We start from the raw sequence: 20,779 nt of genomic DNA on the forward strand, positions 1-20,779 counted from the left end.
TGTACAGGGCTTTGGTGAGACCACACCTGGAGTACTGTGCACAGTTTTGGTCTCCTTATCTGAGAAGGACATACATGTCTTAGAGGCGGTGCAATGAAGGTTCACTAGATTGATCCCTGGAATGAGAGGGTTGTCCTATGAGAAGAGATTGAGTAGATTGGGCCTATACTCTCTGGAGTTTAGAAGAATGAGAGGTGATCTCATTGAAACACAGAAAATTCTGAGGTGGATTGACAGGGTAGATGCTGAGAGGTTGTTTCCCCTGGCTGGAGAGTCTAGAACTAGGGGGCATATTCTCAGGATAAGGGGTCAGCCATTTAAGACTGAGATGAGGAGAAATTTCTTCACTCACAGGGTTGTGAATCTTTGGAATTCTCTGCCCCCAAGGGCTGTGGATGCTGAGTCGTTGAGTATATTCAAGGCTGAGATAGGTAGACTTTTGGACTCTAGGGGAATCAAGGGATATGGGGATTAGGCGGGAAAGTGGAGTTGGGGTCAAAGATCAGCCATGATCTTATTGAATGGTGGAACAGGCTCGAGGGGCCATATGGCCTACTCCTGCTCCTAATTCTTATGTTCTTATCTTATATTCACCCATGACCCCTGTTCTTGTTGACCTACATTGGCTTACAATTCTCCAACATCTTAAATTTAAAATTTTTGTCCTCATGTTTAAATCCCTCTATGGTGTCACCCTTCCCCATTACTGTATCTTCCTCCGACTCTACAATTTCCCCTCTTTAACTCCCCTTTCCTCTGACTCAACAACAACTTGTATTTATATAGCGCCTTTAACATAGTAAAATGTCCCAAGGCGCTTCACAGGAGTATTATAAGACAAAATATTTCACACCGAGCCACATAAGGAGAAATTAGGGCAGGTGACCAAAAGTTTGGTCAAAGAGGTAGGATTTGCGGAGCGTCTTGAAGGGGGAAAGAGAGGTAGAGAGATGGAGGGGTTTAGGGAGGGAATTCTAGAACTTAGAGCCTAGACAACAGAAAGCACGGCCACCAATGGTGGAATGATTATAATCAGGGATGCTCAAGAGGGCAGAATTAGAGGAGCGTAGATAGCTCAACGTAAGCTCGAGGAACAGCACCTCATCTTTCGATTGGGCACTTTGCAGCCTGCCGGACTCAACATTGAGTTCAACAATTTCAGATAATTATCCCTGTCCCCATTTTTCATGCAGTATGATTTTTGCCATTCCCATTTGCAACATTTTATCTTTCCTGCCTCTTACAAAAGTACAGGATGTTCTTTCTATTTCTTCCTCCCCTCCTAACCACCCCCCCTGTCTCTGCACCTGCTTAATATCTGTTACATCTCCAGCTTTTTCCAGTTCTGATGAAGGGTCCCAGACCTGAAACGTTAACTCTGTTTCTCTCTCCACGGATGCTGCCTGGCCTGCTGAGTATTTCCAGCATTTTCTGTTGTTATTTCAGATTTCCAGCATCCGCAGTATTTTGCAATTACATCTCAGGGGGTTGTGGGGCTGAAGGAGATTACAGAGATAGGGAGTGACGAGGCCATGGAGGGATTTGAAAACAAGGATCAGAATTTTGAAATCTAGGCGTTGCTTAACTGGGAGCCAATGTAGGTCAGTGAGCACAGGGGTGATGGGTGAACGGGACTTGGTGCGAATTAGGACATGAACAGCCGAGTTTTGGATGACCTCAATTTTACATAGGGTAGAATTTATTCACCATTCCCTTTGCCCCTCCAGAAGTGGTCATGCTTCCCTCTGTCTGGTCCTTCCCTAAACCCCTCTGTTTGTCCACCTTCCCGTTTTCCTTTAAGATCCTCCTTTGACCAAGCTTTGGCCACTCCTCCTGATCTTTCTTTCTTTGATATGGCATCTGTTACTTCTTACGTCTCTGCGAAGCACCTATTTTTGCAATAAAGGCACTGTGTATTTGAAACAGAATATTATTCACTAATCTGAAACGAGCTGTTCCCAGGAGAATTTTTGGTTCCTGGCATTGTTCTTCAAGACTATTGTTGTCTTCTTCTCACCAGAAAGGCTTTCAGAAATCCAGGAAAAAAGAACTTGCATTTATTTGGTGCCTTTCACTACCTCGGGACATCTCATTGTGCTTCAAAAGCTAATTTAGTAATTTTGAATTGTAATCACTGTTGTAATGTAGGGACATACAGAAACCAATTGGTGCACAGCAAGGCCCCGCAAATGGCAATGAGATAAATAACCAGTTATTCTGTTTTTGGTGGTGCTGGTTGATGAATATTGTCCAGAACACTAGAAGAGAGGTTTTCAAGATGATGAGAGGTTTTGATAGAGTAAATAGGGATAAAATATTCTCTCTGGCGAGTGGGTCAATAACTAAAGGTCATAGATTCAAAATCATTGGAAAAAGATCTAGAGGGGAGATGAGGAGAAATTTTTTCACTGAGTTGTCGGGATCTGGAACACTCTACCTGAAAAGGTGATGGAAGCTGATTCCATAAATAATTTTAAAACAGAGTTGGATAGGTACTTGAGGATGAGCAATTTACAGGATTATGGACAAAAAGCAGGGATGTTGGATTAAGCACGACTGCTCTTTCAAAGAGCCCAGCACAGGCACGACAGGCCGAATGGCCTCCTTCGGTGTTGTAAGTTTCTATGAATCTCAGAAGACCCCTGCTCTTAAACTTTTACATCCGCTGAAAGGGCAGATGGACATGAATACCAACTGCGCCTGCTTTCCTAATAGGCAAGCGATATAATGTGGACTCCGTTTATTCCCTGGTTCAATAAGCCTTCTATTTATGTAGCACATAATAATTAGTTGTGAAATCCATTCCAGCCTTTATGTAGATCTGTTCCTACTTTTGCCAATTCCATATAATGCTCCATCTAGAACCTGGGAATCTCATTAGTCTGTGGGAGAACATCGGGTTTGTCACATGCCTAAAGTTACTCTGCTAGAAGTTAATTAGCTCCATGTTTATCTGAGGGAAAACAGTGCTACCGGCATGAAACCACATCCGCACTATCCCCTTCTCAATTGAGATGAATGTTCAAACTTGCTTAGCGAGTTTTGAATGCGCTACCAGGTCGGACGTTTGGAAAGTCGACAGAGACGGCAAATGCCTTTTAAAATAAACAAAACTGCTGGATTTCTTTTTTACAGCAGCAGTGCGACATTTAAAAAAAAAAGTTAATGCTGTGTCACAAACACTGGTGGCTGGTGTGCCACGAGAGTCGGGCACCCTGCAAGGTTCGCGCTGCAAGCCAGCTGGCAGCAAAAGCAGTCCGCCTGCCGCCTAGTGTGATTGACAGCGAGCGCGGAGCAGCCGCGGGGACCAATGATGAGCGGTGCCCCGAGAGAGAGGGGTGGTGGTGAGCACGCATGTGCGGTGCGGGCCGTGCCCGGGTGGGCGCGCGTGCTGCCTGCCGGCCGGGTGGGGGCGCGTGCGCGGTGCGGGCTGCCTGCCGGCCGGGTGGGGGCGCGTGCGCGGTGCGGGCTGCCTGCCGGCCGGGTGGGGGCGCGTGCGCGGTGCCTGCCTGCCGGGTGAGCGAACAGAGAGAGCGCAGGCGATGCAACCGAGTGTGTGTGCGAGTCCGAGAGCAGGTCCTCCAAGCCCAGCAAACAACTCCAGCAAGTGACAGCGCAACCCCTCCCGTCCAGTTTATGGACGCTAGTTTCTGGTCTTACTTGCGCGAGAGGAAAGCCGCACGTGATTAAGTTTATTTTATTTATTTGAACACCTACAGTGCAAAGAGAGAGAAAAAACACACCCTCCCACCATCCAGGCTGGTATGTTGTGAAATCCTGTACCTTGTGTGGGAGACCTGGAGGGAGGGAGGTGGTAGTGAACTGGACAGTCGCACTTCGGTTTAATCCTTTGCAGTTGACAAAGTAAATGAGAACCCGGATAAACTTAGTCTTGGGGTTTTTTAAAGGCTCAGGTAAGTAAGAAAGGCGAAATCCTGTGCAGTTTTGTTTTTAAACAGCAACCCTGATGTTTCTGGAGCGGTTTGCAATAGCCAGCGTTCTGCCGGGTAGGCGGACCTGACTTTTCTCGGGTGATTTTTGCAACATTTGGTCAAACATTGCATTCGAGGTTCGCGCTTAATTGGGCGTGAGGCTGAAGAGAAGACTGTTATTAAAAGACCCGCCGTGTTCGGGAGTACGTCGATTTGTAAAAAGCTAGCTGGAAAGACTCGGTTAAGTAAATCTAGTGTTACAGAAATTAGTTTCCAGTTGAAGTCCGCCTCTGATGGAAGTGCTGCGCTGCTCACTTGCGGGTTTTCTGATGTTTAGTGAAGAGGTTTTTCGTCTTCGTGGCTTAGGAAGTATTGCCATTCGCGTCCAGTGTCCGGGGAGCTGCATGCCGCGGATTCTCCTGCACTGGACACAAAACACAGCGGCAACTGCAACTATTACAAGTTTCCCCATCAGTCTAATTACTATCTTGGCTCGCACTTTAATCGAAAACCAGTGTGTGTATACTTTGAACAGCCGTAGTCGTGAAAATGATCTTTCGAATTGCTCTCGGGAAAATAATACACCTTTTTGCGCAACTGTTTAAAGAAAATCTGTTTAGACAGCATGAACTGACATTAATTTGGGGTGCCTTGGCAATTTTGCCGTAAGGGATAGGTTTGCTGATTTTTCCCTACCCTAACACCGTGTGGGTGGTGGTTGCTCGAAGTGCAGTTTGTGGTCAAATAGCCTGATGACATTCATCAGTAAGGCTCATAATTGAAGAATGGCCACTTAAGTGAGCAACTGGAGGGAACCTGGTGAACTGTAACTCAGCAGGGAGTACTTTCAGGCGAAGGAGCTGTGTTTAACAACAATATTTGTTAAAGGCTGAAATAGCTGGACAGTAAAAAGGATGTTAAAGTACAGTAAATTGATTTTAATAGCAGTTAGTTATTGATAGTGAAATGTGCTTGTCTAAATGGCCTCACAATTGCAGGACTGACAGTATTCAGCAGAATTGTTTGAATCAACCTATTTAAACTTTTGTTACTGTAGTATAACTGTTTTAACTTTTACCCTGTCTGACATTGGGCTGTCTAGATGTAAAGCAGCATCTTAATTTTTTTGCACAGTTTCCTTATGCAACATATCAGAAACTTGGTTTGCCTTGTGGTTTTATTGTGATATTAATTATGTTTTTAATGAAGGAATGGTTTTTGAGCTTGAAAACTTGATATGCACGAGGTGAGCATTTTATTAAATGGTTAATTTGGTGCTAGTATCAAATTGTACAAGTGATTTCAAAAGTAGTTGCTGAGCGACTGCAGTATCTTGTCTGTAAGACAAATAGACACCAGTAAAGTCTGAAGCCTTGTACTTGTATACATTCAGTACAGTCTTTCAAATTATTGGACTGACTATCCACATCAAGTTAGTTAACTTGTCTCTGTTCAGCTGCGATGTGCACTTGAAAATTGCATGTGTTTCCAATGTGGAAACAGTCTTAAGCATATTGTGTGATCATTTCTTAATCTGTCTGATATTGCCTCTCGTGTGGTAAAAGTCAGTGATTGGCACCATTGTGCAGTTTGATGCTAGGAATATATATAATAGTATTAAGGTGGAGCATTATTGCGATGCTCGCATTAGTATTGAAACTGTGCTAACTTTTTTAATCCAACATATATGGAATAGTTGTGGGCAAGAATGCAAATGTTGATGGGCTTGGCATAGTCCCTTGAACAAGACCCACAGCTTAATATCCAGTCTAGGGAAGAGATAGTTACAAACAAAAATGTCAATTAATTTGATCTGTAATCTTCACACTGGTTAAAAAATCTTTTCTCCCGATTGGGTGCAGTGCTCATGATTGTCACCTTTTTGTCTTTTTTAATTAAGCAAACATACCATCCAAGATGTTTTTCCAATAACATTTTGAGTCATAACCAGGATGTATATACAACCTAAATATTGTGTAGAAAGTCTTTTATTCAACATTGTATGTTTATTTTAGGTTATACATATTTTGAAAACAGTTGCTTGGGTTTGTTCAGGATTTTTTTCTGAATCCTTAGTGTTGTACGTTTAAAAAGTAATAGTTGTTTATGGTTATTTTCCCCTTATTCAAGTTAATTTAACAATTTATGTCAATTTATGAATAATATTTAGTAATTGAACCTACAATAGGATAAACTACAGATATTGTCAACGATAACTCCCTCTGCTTTGCTTTATTTCCTTTCTAAATCTTGAAGCAGGCAGCCCCAGTCAGGTTTTGGATAGCTGCACACTTTGCTTGTCATTCTCCCATCCGTGTATTAACAGTACCTACATCAGTGCAATTAATGTACACAAAGCATTAATAAAAATTAAACTGGGATTCAGTCACCAACACTGTAGAGGAATTAGTCTATTTTGATCAAGTTGTTTGGCTTTATTTTTTATGTTGATTTGGAATAAAACCAAGTTAACAGCCTGGGCGTGAAGAGTTAGTAACCAGGGAAGTTTTGGAGATGTTATCTGTCGCAGGATTTTGTAATGCAGTAGCACCTGCCCCAGTGGACTGTAAGGTATGCGGTATTTATGATTGAACCATACCGGTCAGGATTATTTAGAGGTTCTGTGGCAGTTCTTGATTTCTAGTGGGAGTTTTGAAACCCAGTGGGCCCATTTAAAACACCACTGGCTTGTGGTGACTCTCATTTCATTTTTGTTACAAGTTAAATTCCAATTTTATATTGGATTCTGCGGTTTCGGAGATGGCATTCTTGAATTCTGTCTTTTTCCATAAGGATGGAAAGCCGTGATCTTGCCTGTCGTATACTGAGGGATCATTGTTCACTGGAACCAAGGCCACTGGTTTATAATTACTGAATAACTCAATTCATTTTGTTGCATGAGATACTGGGAATTTTTACCAGTCTTTAGTGGTTGTTTTCTGCATTTCTGTCCATTTGTTCTGTGAAAACTGACCATATTGTCAATGTGATAACTGTCTACTGAATAGAAATTGGATACTGTACTTAAAGGCAGTTTGAGCACCAAGCACCATGGATGGGTACCCCTCTCTAGAGTTCCATTGTACTTTTTTTGAGTGTGCTTTAAAGGGATGAGGCCCTTTAAATGTGAATACTACAAAGAATGGATATTTCTATTTGGTCTTGCTGGAAATATTTTCCTTCCCTCGCCACGGCCTGTGTAATAACCCATTGTTTCTGCTTTGTGCAGTTTGCATGAGATGGATGTTATCAGGATTCTGTGAAAGAATTCTGCAAAATGCACCATGTTTCTCTGCTTGTTTAAGTGAATTGTATTCATGAGTATATATTTCTGAGGTCGCTTACTTGTAGAATTACATTGTCTTTGTTACTGCTATTGATGAATGAGTACAAAATGTAGTCCCAAGGGACAACTAGGAAGGTAAGGACTACTACCTCCTCGTGAAAAAACAGCTTTTTTGACTTTGGGTTGGATAGTGTGAGCCTTTGGCTTCGTGGGCTTCTGAGTCAGAAGAAGGAAGGGTTCAAGCCTCACTCCAGACCGCCCCGATGAGTGAGATGAGAATATGGTCTCTAAGTACTGTACAGGGTTAACATCCAGTGCGGTACTCGCGCCTGGACGGAGTGGCCACTGCTCACTGGTACTATCCTGTCTTTGAGTCAAAAGGGTTGAGTTTGGGTGGGAATATTTTCATAGCAAACTGACATTTTTGTTTCTGCTTTACGAAATAAATAAATTGACTGATCTAATTTTCTTAGTTTAATTTAAAATATTTCTAATTATCTTTTTTTTTTGGAGGGGGTAGAATTAGATTTGGAAACAGGAAGGCTTAACCTTCCGTAATGCTTCAGATATTGCATGTTTTACTCAGTGAATGAAGTCTGTTCTGAGTGTTGCACCTGTTGGCTTGTTATTCAAATCCCAGCAGAATTGTTGATTAAATGCACAATATGCCTATAGATGAAGTAATCTGTTCAGCATAAGTTATCTTTGATCATCTAAAATGCTGAAATATGCAACCGTGGCTGCTGTTCATCCATTATGGTTCAATTAATACCAGTGATACTGTATAGAGTTTGCAGAATGGTTATTCTTTGCAATTAACACAAGTATTTGCAGTCTATTTACATAATGAGGCTTCATTTGCATTTCTGAGCCTAATGTATAAAAATGCATCACCGAACCAGTTCCTAATAAAATTGGGTATTCTGGCAATCAATGGGGGTTTGAGGAAAACTACTGCAGCGGGAAGTTATTATTCCAAATAGTATAAACGGGTAGTTTTAATTAGTGATTGCATGACGAGCAAAAGGTACTGTGCCATGCACGCTTTTGAGAAAAATGAAAAACAAAGCCAAAAACTGCTAATACAGGGCTCCATGCTACTTGAAAGACTGCAGCTAGTAGGAGCAGCACATCCACAGTGTGTCCAGGATCTGCTCCAACACACTGTGTGCTGCTTCTGTTAGCTGCAGTCCTTTACCAGTTTCTTTCAAGCAGCTTGGTGTTCTGCATAAGTGGGTTCAGGCTTTATTTTTGATAAATCAACTCGATTAAAATCCCTAATTCTTTAAACAGGGCACTGAATTCATGAATATATGTTTGGAAGACTTATTTTGCTTGAACGAACCAGCACAACTGCGAGTCATTTTTGCACAATATGATGCATCTCAACAATATTTACATGTATGCCTTAAGTGCTTTGCTAAACCCCACTTCTCCCCCAAGTGGCCTGGCAACCATGTACTGTGCCTTTTTGAAGTAAGGAGCTAGAAAGTTGCCTAAATCAATTTGTCGTCAACAACAACGACTTGCATTTATATAGCACCTTTAACATAGTCGAACATCCCAAGGCGCTTCACAGGAGTGTTGCCAAACAAAATTTGACATGCGGCCAGACAAGGAGTTATTAAAGAGGTAGGTTTAAGGAGCGCCTTCAGGGAGGATAGAAAGGCGGAGAGGTTTAGGGAGGGAATTCCAGAGCTTAGGGCCTTGGCAGCTGAAGGCATGGCCACCAATGGTGGAGATATTAAAATTGGGGATGCTCAAGAGGCCAGAATTGGCGGAGCGCAGAGATCTCGGCGGTGGTTCGTTGTAGGGCTGGAGGAGATTGCAGAGATAGGGAGGGGTGAGGCTCTGGAGGGATTTGAAAATGAGGATAAATTTTAAAATCGAGTCATTGCTTAACCGGGAGCCAATGTAGGTCAGCAAGCACAGGGGTGATGGGTGGACTGGACTTGGGCAGAGTTTTGGTTGACCTCAGGTTTATGGAGGGTAGAAAATGGGAGGCTGGTCTGAAGTGCTTTGGAATAGTCCAGTCGAGAGGTCACAAATGCGTGAATGAGCGTTTTAGTAGCTGATGAGCTGAGATGGGGCGGAGTCCGGCAATGTCATGGAGGTGGAAAAAGACGGTCTTGGTGGCACGGATATGTGGTTGGAAGCTCATCTCGGGGTCAAAGATGACACCAAGGTTGCCAACAGTCTGGTTCAGCCTCAGACAGTTTCCAGGGAGAGGATTGGAATAGGTGGCTAGGGAACGGAGTTTGCGGCGGGGTCCGAAGTCAATGGCTTCAGTCTTCCCAACATTTAGTTGGAAGAAATTTCTGCTCATCCAGCACTGGATATTGGAAAAGCAGTCTAACAATTTAGAGACAGTGGTTCGGTCGAGAGAAGTGGTGAAGTAGAGCTGGGTGTCGTCCACGTACATGTGGAAACTGATGGTGTGTTTTTGGATGATGGCGCTGAAGGGCAGCATGTAGATGATAAATAGAAGGGGGCCAAGGATCGATCCTTGGGGAACATCCGCGGTAATGGTGAGGGAGCGGGAAGAGAAGCCATTGCAGGTAATTCTCTGGCTATGACTGGATAGATAAGAATGGAACCAGGCAAGTGCAGTCCCACAGCTGGACGACAGTGGCGAGGTGTTGGAGGAGGATGGTGTGGTCAAGTGTGTCAAAGACCGGTCGAGAAGGACAAAGGGATATTTTTCCGATATGTTTCCAATACATTAATGACACTATCGGTGCCGTTTCCTGCTCTCGTCCCGAACTTGACAATTTCATTCACTTTGCCTCCAATTTCCACCCTTCCTTCACATGGTCCATCTCTGACTCTTCCCTTCCCTTCCTCGACTTCTCCGTCTCCATCTCTGGGGATAGGTTATTGACCAATATTCACTACAAGCCCACTGACTCCCACAGCTACCTGGACTACACTTCCTCCCACCCCGCTTCCTGTAAGGACTCTATTCCATTCTCCCAGTTTCTCCGTCTCTGCCGTATCTGCTCCGACGATGCCACCTTCCACACCAGTGCTTCAGACATGTCTTTTTCCGCAACCGAGGATTCCCCTCTACCGTGATTGACACTGTCCTCGACCGTGTCAGTTCTATCTCCCGCACTTCTGCCCTCGCCCCTGCCCCTCCCGGAACCACGATAGGGTTCCCCTTGTCCTCACCTTTCACCCCACCAGCCTCCACATTCAATGGATCATCCTCCGGCATTTCTGCTACCTCCAAAGTGATCCCACCACCAAACGTATCTTCCCCTCCCAGCATTCCGTAGGGACTGCTCCCTCCGAGACACCCTAGTCCACTCCTCTATCACCCCAAACAGCCCTTCCCCTTCGCCTGGCACCTTCCCGTGCAAGCGGAGGAGATGTAACACCGGCCCCTATACCCCCCCCCCCCCCCCTTCCCACTGTCCAGGGCCCCAAACACCCCTTCCAGGTGAAACAGCGATTTACTTGTACTTCTCGCAATCTAGTCTACTGTATTCGCTGCTCACGATGCGGTCTCCTCTACATTGGGGAGACCAAACGCAGATTGGGTGACCGCTTTGCGGAACACCTCCGTTCAGTCCGTAAGGGTGACCCCGAGCTTCCGGTCGCCTGTCATTTTAATTCACCGCCCCATTCCCACTCGGACCTCACCGTCCTTGGCCTCTTGTATTGTTCCACGGAAGCTCAACGTAAACTTGAGGAACAGCACCTCATCTTCCGATTAGGCACTCTGCAGCCTTCCGGACTCTCTATCGAGTTCAACAATTTCAGATCATAACCTCGGCCCCTATTTCATTTTTTCTTGTAATTTTTCCACTCCTTTTTCCCCCCCCCCCCCCCCCTTTTTGTTTCTCTCTCACACCTGGCAGCTATCTCTTGCCCTGCCAGTACACTTTACACCTAATCTCAGCCTATTACCATCTCGTCTAGCTTCTAATACCTTTTTTATTGTCTCTTTTTTACTACTTTTTGTTTCTTTTATTCTTTTGTCCGATCGCAGCCCTGCCTCCGATCTATCTTTTCTTTCCAGTTTTGAAGAAGGGTTCGACCCGAAACGTCAACTCAAATTTCTGTCCACGGATGTTGCCTGACCTGCTGAGTTTTTCCAGCATTTTCTGTTATGAGGGATATTTTACCTTTGTCACAGTCACATCAGGTGGCATTTGTGACTTTGAGAGCCATTTCAGTACTGTGGTGGGGCAGAAACATGATTGGAGGGATTCAAACATGGAGTTTGGGAAAGATGGGCACAGATTTGGGAGGCAACAGCTTGTTCAAGGACTTTGGCAAGGAAAGGGGTTGGGGTAATATAGTAGCATGGATAGAGGATTGGTTAACAGACAGAAAACAGAGTAGGGATAAACCGATCTTTTTCAAGTTGGCAGGCTGTAACTGGTGGGGTGCCGCAAGGGTCAGTGTTGGGGCCTCGGTTATTTACAATCTATATGAACGACATAGATGAAGGGACCGAGTGTAATGTATCCTAGTTTGCTGATGATACAAAGCTAGGTGGTACAGCAAGCTGTGAGGAGAACACAGAGTCTGCAAAGGGATATAGATAGACTAAGTGAGTGGGCGGTAAGGTGGCAGATGAAGTATAATGTAGGGAAATGTGAGGTTATTCACTTTGGTAGGCAGAATAGAAAAACAATATTTTTTAAATGCTGAGAAACTTTCAAATGTTGGTGTTCAGAGATATTTAGGTGTCCTCGTGCAGGAAACACAGAAAGCTAACATGCAGGTACAGCAAGCAATAAGGAAGGCAAATGGCATGTTGGCCTTTATTGCAAGAGGGTTGGAGTATAAGAGTAAGGAAGTCTTGCTACAATTGTACAGGGCCTTGGTGAGACCACACCTGGAGTACTGTGCACAGTTGTGGTCTCCTTTAACTAAGGAAAGATATACTTGTCTTGGAGGTGGTGCAACAAATGTTCACGAGATTGATTCCTGGGATGAGAGGGCTGTCCTATGATGAGAGATTGTGTGGAATGGGCCTATATTCTCTGGAGTTTAGAAGAATGAGAGGTGATTGCATCAAAACATACAAGATTCTGAGGGGGATTGACAGGGTAAATGCTGAGAGGTTGTTTCCCCTGGCTGGAGTATCTAGAACTAGGGGGCATAGTCTCAGGATAAGGGGTAGGCCATTTAAGACTGAGATGAGGAGGAATTTCTTCACTCACGGGGTTGTGAACGGTTGGAATTTTCTGCCCCAGATGGCTGTGCACGCTGAGTCTTTGAATATGTTCAAGGCTGAGATAGATAGACTTTTGGACTCTCGGCGAATCAAGGGATATGGAGATTTGGTGGGAAAATGGAGTTGAGGTTGATAATCAGCCATGATTGAATGGTGGAACAGGCATGAGGGGTCGTATGGCCTACTCTTATTTCTTATGTTCTTATGAAAGGGAGTTGGAGATGGGGTGGTAGTTTACAAGGACAGAGGGGGTCAAGGTTTTTTTTTTTTTGAGGAGAGGGGTGATGGCAGATTTGAAGGAGTGGGGGACAGAACCTGAGGGGAGAGAACCGTTAACAGTATATCAGCTAACATGGGAGCCAGAAAAGGAAGTTGGGTGCTCGGCAGTTTAGCGGGAAAAGGGTCGAGGGTGCAAGAGGTGGGTCTCGTGGACTAGATGAGCTTGGAGAGAGCATGAAGGGAGATTGGAGAGAAACTAGGGAAAGATGCAAGTTCAGGGCTAGGGCATGGGAGAGCCTTAGAGGAAGTTTGGCCCGGTGGGCTAAGGGAAGCGGCAGAAGCAGCTAATTGGATGGTCTCAATCTTTGTGACAAAGAAGTTCATAAGCTCCTCACACTTGTTGGGGATGAGGGTGGAGGAGACAGAGGTAAGGGGTTTAAGAAGTTTGCAGTAGAGAAAAGAAGCTGCAGTTTATCTTTGCATTCTAGGATGATCCAGAATGAACGAGTATATGATTAGATCAGTCACTTATTTAACAAAATTTGATGATTGACCTCACTTACCTAATCATCCAATTGTTTTTTTTTCCTTTTTGAAGTAACTTTGGAAGATCATTTGACAATTGACATGGTGTATTCTTTCACAGAACTGAGCCGTACTTTGTTCGGATTGTTTTTGTATGGGTTTGAATCTGTAAGTTTTTATACTGAAGAGTGTAGTTTACAGCTCAGAGTCGTCTGGGAAGAGAGGAAAAGGGAGCAGTTTTGAACGAGAGGCTGACTGTTGATGATGATGAAGCACAATTACACATCTGGTTCTGAAAAGGCTAAGTTGAAACAGATTTCTTTGAGCTTCGCATGTTCAAATCCATCTCCTTAAAAATGACACAACATTTAGTGTAATTGTTTTTTTTCCTACTACAATTTCTCAGTGAGTCTCATGAGTCTGAATCCTGTATCACTTTTTGTCTTGGCATTTTCAAAATCGGAACAAAATGCAAGTACTTCAAACGAGCACTGCTGTTCAATGAAGAAAATGTTTTTAAAAAAGTTAGTGGCTCAATTGGTTAAATAAATGAGTTTAGGAGTGAGTATAGACCAGGAAGGCCCCTGCCTGCGCTGAGTGAGAATATCTCAATCGAGCAGAAACAGTGACTTTTAAATGTTTGGATTCATTTACCATTTCCACTCTTTATTTTGGCTTCTGTATTTCAGACTATTCTTGGAGGTGAGCCCTCTATCCCTTTTATCTTCGTGTTTTAATTTCCCCCAATATCTAAACAAAATATTGTAGCACAACCTGGATAACGAATAGAGAAGAAAGAACTTGCATTTATTTAGCACCTTTCAAGACCTCATGACGCCCCAAAGCAGTTTACAGCCAATAAAGTAATTTTGAAGTGTAGTCACTGTTGTAGGAAATGCAGCAGCCAAATTGCGCACAGCAAGCTCCCAGTGATTAATTCGCTGCATACCTGAGTCCTTCCAGTGAATCTGTGTTCCTAGATTCAGCCTAGCAGTTCTATTCCTTTTGATTAGAAAGGATTATATTTTCCTCATTTACTTCTTGTCCTTTGGTGACAATCTATTGGCATTGGGTCAGTTTTCCTAAATATATGCTGATAACACTAAGTTCTAGCTCTTCACCACTTCCCTCAACTCTATTAGTACCTCTGCACTGCACTATATTCTCCAATTGTACATTGGGAAGGAACTTCAAAGCTATCTTATTTGGCCCCGCCAAACATTCTCTACCCATGCCATTGATACCATCTCTCTCCCTTACTTCTCACTCATTGAGTGCCAGATGCTATGCAAGCACAGTTTCCTGGTCAATCCCCTTCAATTAGCTTCAAACCCCTAATTTTCAACCACTTACTTCAACATCTGCAACGTCACCTGTGTCCATTCCTGCTGCATCCCAGCCCTGGCGTAACCATGCATTTGTCATTTCCTGACTAACCTCTCACATGCTTCTCGCTGACCTCCCAAGCTCCACCTCTACAAATTCCATCTAGTTCAAAATTCTGTCACCCACGTGCTGCCCATCATTCCAATCTTTGTTAACCTACCCTGGTTTCTTATCTCCCAGTGAATTGACTTCAGAATCCTCTAACATCCACAAATCCGATCAATGACCTCTTCCAGCCTTCTGCTCTGTCCCGAGCCATTTGGCGCACCCAGGTTTGGCCATATGTGGACCTCAGCCCTCTTTTTTCCCCCCCCCCCCCCCCCCCTTGATCCTTCTGGCTGGACGTCCTCCTCTAGGCAGAGCTTTGTTAGGCTCTTGTCGACTGCAGTGCTGGACCTGCCACTGTGTCCCATTTTTAATATGGTTCTTGCTCGTTGGGACGTTAGGGAAAGAGTCCCATTTTGTCCATTTGCCCCCCCCCCCCCCCCCCCTTGCCCTGTTGCTAGGACTCGATAGTTAGCAGGCCTCAATGATGGACAGATGTCCATTTGCATTCAGCGCCTACGTGATGTTCAAACCAGGTGCAATTATCTCACTTTTGTGAATGATTGGAATGTGGAGGCTCCCCTTATCTGGGTGCAGACCCTCAAGGCCTTGTGTGTCTCAGATGTGTCCTGTCTTTTCTTAATGATTCTGACTGCCTCAGCAGTTTTTGACCACCCATTGTATAGGTTCAATCCAGTGGAATTTGCCTCCTTTCTTCCTTATCTGGTGTTTTTGCAAACCAGAGGCCTGCTAGAAACTCCTCGCAGCTTCTCCAGTAATTTCTGCATATTGCTGTCTTTGCAATTTCCAAAAGAGGTTATGAACTTCTTCCCTTCTAACCAGTTAGGCCGAATGACCTGTTTCTATGCTTGAAAACTCTATAATATAAGTGGTGGTGGTGGTTGTTGTATGTGTCCTATGCTATACAAGTACAGCTCCAGTCAGCTGCCATGTGTGTCATTCCCTGAGCAAGTATGGCAGTCAGTGATGATCCATACTGTATATTGACAACTGTGGTAAGATGGCATACAGCATGCTTTGATAAAATCTCTCTAATCTAATTTGAAATAACTGAACATTAAGGAGATTGGGGATCTATATTTGTGTTAAACCTGGAGGTAGGACCAAAGAAATTAGCCTTACTGCAAAAATGTGGTGTGCGAAGATGAAAACGTAAATGAACTGTTAGATCTTAAATCAAATTATTTTGGCTCCTGTGTCCCATTTTTGTAAGTCTTGGTTTTAAGGTGTCAAAAGTGGAGGAAAAAACTGGTCTAATCCCAGATAGTATTAGCATGCTTTTGCAAATATAATTTGGGACTTAAATAGTTTCATCTTGCTCCACAATATCGGCGCTGCTGCAGCTTTGCGTTGTATTGATAAAGTGCTAATTTGCGCACATTTAGCTTCTTTCCATACTGTGCCTTTTGCATGTCTATCATCTATTGGGCATTCAACACCTGAACAGACTGAACATTGCTTTGAACATCTTTTGTTTTAAACCTGTTCCGTGAACGAGACAGCAATAAACCCAATCCGCCAACATGGGTGTACTAGGTTACTGTAAACATCCTTGATTTGATAAGGTCATTCAGATCCTGTTTGAGACAGCTGGCAGCGATTCAACAACAAAACAAACACTGAAATTCATACTGTATTTTTTGTCTTTGTTAGTTATTTACTAGGTAAATTGAGAATCCAAAGCAACTTTGCTCATTCAGTGTGAGTGCTAAATCCTTTATACAGTTGCGCAGCACGAAGAACAGCGTTTTGATGTAAGTTGCTGTATTTATTCATGTGCCTGCATTTAGATCAAGGCATTATTGGGCCCTGGATAATGCATGCTGGGTTCCATTCAGACACCTGTATTAAATACCAACTTTATTGGCAAAAGAAAGGAGAGATCGCATTGATGGGGAAACCATTATAGTGCGTCCCACTCTGGCTGCAGACTATTTCTGTTTGAACAAGTTGGAAGCTTTGCAATGTTAGGAGACATTTACAACGTTACTGTAATGATCAGTAACATGTCATTCTATAATGGTACACTAGGTGGAGCTGTATGTTTAGTAGGGGGCTACCCAGAAGGCAGTAGTCAAGATGGATGCCTGTACACTAGTCCACATGGCTGAATAAATGACTAGCTCAAGCTAGCTGTTCATAATGAAAACGTCTATTTATGAACATAACATGGTACCAGAAGTGGTAATATCTGCTGAATATTGCGAAACGCGACATGGAGAATTTGAAGCCACCGGAGGGTTTGAAACTCACGGGGACTGTCGACTGCAATTGGCGGACTTTCAAACAACAATTCGAACTCTACATTGCCACCATCGGGTTCGGTACGAAGCCAGACGCAAGGAAAATAGCGTTGCTGCTCACGGTTGCAGGCCCGCAGGTGATAGAGGTATTTAATACGTTTGTATTTGATCAAGAGGAGGACAGAGAAAAAATGGACGATGTGCTAAAGAAGTTTGATGCACATTGTTCTCCAAAGAAGAACGAGACCTATGAGAGGTACGTGTTCCGTTCACGGACACAGCAGCAAAATGAGACTTTTGATAGCTTTGTGACCGATCTGAAACTGAAAGCACAGACAAGTAATTTCTCTGAACTGAAATCATCCATGATTCATGACCAGATTGTGTTTGGTATTCATGATAAAGTCAGGGAGCGTTTGTTGAGAGAAACCGAACTAACATTGGAGGATGCTGTGAAAATATGCCATGCCAGTGAGCTAGCTCAACAGCACGCAAAGACTTTCAGTGAAATTAATAATGCGACTGTAATGAGTGACTGTGCTGCTGTCGGTGCTGTGTTCTGCAAGGGGAAGAAACATGGGCAGAACAGAAATGCAAAGCAATCTGAGGATGGAATTTTTAATTGTAAATGCTGTGGTTACCAGCACCAGCCAAGACAATGCCCAGCGTTTGGAAAAATGTGCACAAAATGTAATGGAAAGAATCACTTTGCCAAACAATGCTTTTCAAAAGTAAAAACAAAGAAAGGGCAACAAGTCAATGTGATTGAGGACACTGATTTAAGTGAGAGATTTTTTTGTAGGAATGTTGTCATGTGACAATATCGAAAAGGATACAGAAAATGTGCAGCCCTCAGGAATGGACAATGCTGAACATAAAGTTAATGCAGTAAAAGAGGACAAATGGATGATGCCACTGCAGGTAAATGGAGCATTAGTTGCATTGAAACTAGACACTGGGGCAAAAGCAAACTTAATCTGTATGAGTGACATTAACAATATGAAAGAAAAGCCCAAAATACAGAAAGTCAGTACTACTGAAGGACTATAATGGACAGAAAATAGGTAGATTAGGTGTATGCAGACTTAGTGACAGTCAAAGACAAAGTGCATCATCTCATGTTTTCTGTTGTGGCTGAAGGACTTGATTCACTACTAGGTGACAAAGCTTGTGAGGACTTAGAACTGGTCAAGAGAGTCTACTGTATAAACTGTGCCATAAGCAGACCAGATGACTCGGTGGATTCTGTAGTGAGTAATTTCCAGGATGTGTTCAAAGGATTTGGAGTTCTACCATTCACTTACAAGATCCAGCTAAAGGAGGATGCTCAGCCAGTGGTACATGCTCCACGGAGAGTTCAGCACCCCTGCGTGACCAGCTCAAGAAAGAACTGGACAGAATGACCACACTAGGAGTCATCAGGAAAGTCGGAGAGCCAACAGACTGGGTTAACTCCATGGTATGTGTAAAGAAAAAGAACAATGATCAAAGAATATGCATGGATCCAAAGGACTTAAATGCAAACATAAAACGTGAACACTACCAGATTCCCAAGCGAGAAGAAATCACCAGTGAAATGTCAGGTGCCAGATACTTCTCACAGCTCGATGCCTCACGGATTTTGGCAACTAAAACTGGATGAAGAGCACCAAATACTGTACCTTCAACACCATTTGGCAGGTATTGTTTCCTCAGAATGCCTTTCGGGATAATATCTGCATCTGAAATCTTTCATAGAGCGATGGAACACATAATTGAAGGTCTGGAAGGAGTTTGGGTCTATGTTGATGACATCATCATCTGGGGCTCCACACTGAAAGAACACAATGAGAGACTGACTAAAGTGCTACAGAGCATACGCCGGAATGGACTGAAGCTCAACATAGCCAAGTGTCAGTTTGGCATCCAGGAAGTCACTTTCCTAGGAGATAATCTATCTGTAAAGGAATAGAGCCAGATATGGAAAAGTAAACGCCATACTCAAAATGCCCCGACCCACTGACAAAAAAGGAGTGCTACACATCATGGGGATGATAAACTTCATTGGAAAGTTCATTCCTAACTTGTCAGCCGAGACAGCCTGTCTGTGAGACCTGCTACATAAAACAAATGAGTTCTCATGGACAGAAAGACATGAACAAGAGTGGATAAACCTCAAAACAGTGCTGACAACCACACCTGTACTCACCTTCTTTGACCCAACAAAAAGAATCAAAGCGTCAACGGATGCATCAAAAGATGGCCTAGGCGCGGTCTTGCTACAAGCAGAGGGTGAAGATTGGAAGCCTGTTGCTTATGCCTCCAAGTGTATGACGGATTCTGAGTGTCGATACGCCCAGATTGAAAAGGAATGTCTAGGCTTGGTAGTTGGACTAGAAAAGTTCCATGGCTACATATATGGACTTCCCACCTTCACAGTTGAGACAGACCACTGCCCACTGGTTGCGATCATAAAAAAGAACCTGAATGAGATGTCTCCAAGGATTCAACGACTCATGATGAAGCTGCAAAGATATGACTTTGAACTGATCCACACACCAGGCAAACACATGGTGTTAGCAGATGCACTATCCCGAGCACCCACCATGAGTCATGTGAGCTCTACTGAAGACGTGGCTGTTCATGTGAGTATGGTCACTGCTGCGCTGCCCGTGTCAGACACCAATCAAAGCAAATAGCAGAAGAAACAGTAAAAGATAGTGTTACAAACAGTAATAAAGAACATTCATCATGGTTGGCCAAAAGGTTCCTGTCCAAAGTACTATCACATCAGGTCAGAGTTAAGTGTCGCAAGTGGACTATTACTAAAACAGAACAGAATAGTCATTCCACAGGCTCTACGTCAAGACATGCTCAAAAGGATTCATGAGGGACACCTCGGAATTGAAAAATGCAAAAGGAGAGCAAGAGACGCTGTTTATTGGCCTGGCATAAATAAGGACATTGAGAACATGATAGGCATATGTGAGACATGTCAGAAACACCAAAACAAACAAGCAAAGGAACCAATGATCGTAGCTGACTTACCAACAGCGCCATGGCAAAAGGTTGATATGGACCTCTTTCATTTGAATGGTAAAGACTATCTAATAGTGATTGACTACTATTCTAACTATCCTGAGATGGCGCTGATCTCAAGCACATCAGCAAGCAGTGTCATAATGCATGTGAAATCCATCTTCGCCAGACATGGAATTCCCAGGCTTGCCGTTGGCGACAATGGTCCGTGCTTCAACTGTAAGGAGTGGCAACAGTTTGCAGCACATTATGACTTTCAACACATCACATCCAGTCTGCTGTATGCTCAGTTGAATGGTAAGGCAGAGAAAGGAGTTCAAGTTCTCAAACAGCTACTGAAGAAAGCAACAGAAAGCAAGTCTGATCCTTCTCGCCCTGCTGAGCTACCGAGCCTCCCCTTTAGACTCTGGTTCTTCACCTGCTGAACTCCTAATGGGTCGCAAGTTGCACACCACGCTACCCTGCTGTGCAAAAGAAAAGCAGAGTAAGGAACTAAGATAGAGACTTCAACTGTTAAAGCTGAAACAGAAATCACATATGATAAGTCATCCAAAACTCTGAAACCATTGACAAAGGATGTTGTCAGGATTGAGGATCCAAATGCATGGAACAGGAAAACTACAGTTCTTGAGGAAGTAGGACCAAGGTCATAAACCGTTAGAACTGAGGAAGGACAGATTCTCAGGAGGAACCGCTGTTCCCTCCTGAAAACACAAGAAATTATCCAAGAGCAAATCGATGACCATGCCGCAACTGAATCTTGTGACTCCCCACCAGAACAATCTAACACAAACACACATACAGGCTCTCATGAAAACACATCAGACTTACCTGTGCTGAGAAGATCCACACGTGAAGTAAAAAATCCTGATAGACTTAATCTTTGAGTACGAAGAAAACTATAATAAAAGAA

General features: G+C 43.6%; 1 protein-coding gene across 9 annotated transcripts in view; it reads left to right on the forward strand.

Annotated features, from left to right (window-relative positions):
- Window positions 1–3,192: 3,192 nt before the first annotated feature.
- Window positions 3,193–20,779, forward strand: part of stxbp6 (syntaxin binding protein 6 (amisyn)) — a 372,616-nt gene continuing 355,029 nt past the window's right edge. For 2 of the 9 annotated variants that reach the window (XM_086003424.1, XM_086003428.1), the window contains exon 1: window positions 3,479–3,762. The gene's annotated coding sequence lies outside the window, so the exon portion shown is untranslated. The other 7 variants (XR_015080283.1, XM_086003429.1, XM_086003426.1 and 4 more) reach the window with 6 other exon arrangements.

Source organism: Somniosus microcephalus, chromosome 12, assembly GCF_052327205.1.
Source record: "Somniosus microcephalus isolate GS21.2 chromosome 12, FLI_Smic_1.0, whole genome shotgun sequence".
Classification (NCBI taxonomy): Eukaryota; Metazoa; Chordata; class Chondrichthyes; order Squaliformes; family Somniosidae; genus Somniosus; species Somniosus microcephalus.